This window comes from Otolemur garnettii, unplaced genomic scaffold (assembly GCF_000181295.1).
Source record: "Otolemur garnettii isolate 467f Iridium unplaced genomic scaffold, OtoGar3 scaffold00012, whole genome shotgun sequence".
Classification (NCBI taxonomy): Eukaryota; Metazoa; Chordata; class Mammalia; order Primates; family Galagidae; genus Otolemur; species Otolemur garnettii.
In genome coordinates, this window is record NW_003852407.1 from 4,145,381 (window position 1) to 4,148,026 (window position 2,646).

Genomic DNA, 2,646 nt, shown 5'->3' on the forward strand with positions numbered 1-2,646 from the left:
AGAGTTTCATTGCTGTCCTGATCTCACAATTCTAAATGACTTTAAAAAAAATCGCATTTCACTGAATATTAGGTGAGATCACCATGCCAACCAGTGGCCTCGTCAATACTGGAGTGTATATATTTAAATTATTACGTTTCTCAGTACCATCAGCTTTCACACTGCAACCGCGTTCAGGTGTTTCCTTACTAATGTCCTGCTCATTGCCATGCAGTAACTTGCCACCTGGATATGTTTCTCCGGAACCTGGGGTAAAGGGATAAACTCTCTGACCCTAAGCACCTTGAAAGCTATGAGGCTCAGAAGAGGGCAGAAATAGGACCCGCATGCAAATAAATGTCCCAGGCAGATCTGCACGCTGGGTAACCTTCCCGCGCCAGGAGGCTGGGTGGCGGAGGTCTTCCGGGCGGAGAGGGAAACCTGCCGGCGGCTCGCAGGCGAGCCCCCCTCCCCGCCCCCCTTCTCCCGCCAGGATGCTGCCCCCTCGCAGCTCGTCAGCCGGCCAAATGCATTCCAAAGCTATGCACAAGACACGCTTCTCCAGGCAGTCCTAGAAACCGGAGCCCGGAGCAGAGAGGGCGGGAGGGAGCGCGCGGCCGCCGCTGAGGTCATATTCGCGCCGCCTCCCCGCCCTCAGCGGCCCGGCTGTTCCCTCCAGCGCACACTTCCCAGGGCCCGGGTCCAGTCCGGTGTAAAATGTCTTTTAAAACCGAGACAGCGCTCTCCTCCCCTTTTCCTCCGGCGCAGCCAAAAGATCTGCCGCCAGGGCCTTCAAAACAAAACGAATGAATGAAGCGCTGGGGCGAGAGCGCGCGGGATGGCCACAGCGGAGCCCCGCTGGGTCTAAATCGGGCCACCGACCCGCTTGTTCAGCTCCAAAACTCGGCGACGAAGCCCGCTGGGCGCTCCAGCTCTTCCAATTTCTCCACTGCTCTAGCCGGGTCTCAGGCGATTCTGGGAGCTTCTCTGCTCCCCACCTTTCTCTCCCCCCGCCATTGGTACCCCTCTGCAGACTTGGGAGGGGGTGGCAAGTGTCGGGGGGTGCGGAGAAATAGCTTTTAGAAACCCGATCTGTTGTTTGCGAAACACAATCGCTTTTTTTTTTTTTTAAAGCGACAGGGTGTCTAGACGGCCACGTGACGAGGCCGGAGCCGGGCGCGCCACTGCGCAGTGGAACCAGCCGAGCACAGGGCCGGGTTGGGGGGAGCTGGGGGAGGAAGGGGGAGGGAAGGGGGCGGAGGCGGGAGGCCTTGCGGGAGGCGGTGAGCCCCGGGCACACTCGCTCGCTGCTCCGCTCACGGAGGAGCCTGTCCCCAAGCCGCGCCAGCCGAGCCAGCCGGGCGCCGTGCTCGGTCTGCTCGCCGCGCGGGAGAGAGCTGCCCGAGACAGAGCCAGCCCGCCGGCGCCGAGCAGCCAAACGCCCGGCCCCGGAGCCCTTGAGCGAGGCGCGGCTAGCTCCTGGTGGTGGCAGAAAGACCCGAGCGCCAGGAGAGGGCGGACGGGGGACAAGGAGGCTCCCAGGCGCGACGAGGAGAGTCTCGGAGGAGGCGACGAGAGAACATCGGGGCCTCTTGCCGCCGCAGCAGAGTCAAGGCGAGCAGCCCATGCGGGGAGCCCCGGCGGCCAGCCGCGGCCGGGGGAAGGGGCACCGGCAGCCCCTGCACTAACCAGCTTGTGCCCACAGGAACGAGAACGCGCGACCCGCCGGTGGCCCGCCGCTGCCGCGCCGCCCTCCCCCGCGCTGTCAGCCCCGCTGGGCGCAGCCGTCGACGCAGCATCTTCTGCCCTTGCGCCCCCGCCAGCCCCGAGGAAGTCCCCGCTGAGGACCTGGGCTCCCGGGAGCGGAGCAGGGAAGACCAGAGACTCTCCTACAGCACCCAGATGCGCAGGATGGAAGCAGTCTAGCGAAAGCTTTCTGTGGATTAAAAAAAAATACGATTTTTTTTTTTTTTTTTGGCAGAAGAAAAGGAGAGAAAGACCAGCGGGGCTCTGCAAGGAAAAAAGGGGGGGATGTAACTTGCGGATACGTTTTGCCACCCCTCAAACATCTTGTTCTACTTTGTAAACATTTTCTTTTTTTATTTTTTTAAACCCCAGCTCCAGCCGGACGCCCCCAGACCTCCGAGGTTGGAGGAGGTGGTGTTTTTCATTGGGGGCTTTGCATTTTGGTTCTTAGGTTCTGAGAGAGCCTTCTTCTTTCGCCAGACATCTCATGCGGGGTGAAGACCGCTCAGCCTCCTCCCCCGAGTCTTCGTGTGCACGGAATTCGAGGGGATCCGGTTACTAAGGATATAGAGGAAAAAAATAAATCGCGTGCCTGCTTTTTTTTTTTAATTGCCTGCTTTTCCCCACCCCCAAATTAAGTTGCTTAGCAAGGGGGAAAGAGGCTTTTTCCTCCCTCCAGCAGCTCAACCGAACGCCTTTCGTTCTTTGCCCCCGCGGATCTTCCATGTAGGAAGCCGAGGCTGGCGAGCCCGACAGTCGGGAGCCACTGCGGGGGGGCCTCTTTTTGGGGAGGCGCCGACGGGGGCAGGCTCGGCCGTCCCCTGGGAAGCGGCGGCCGCGTTCCTCCGGGGCGCGCCGGGGCCCGAGAGCCGCGCAGGGCGCGGGCCGCGCGGGGTGGGGCAGCCGGAGCGCAGGCCCCCG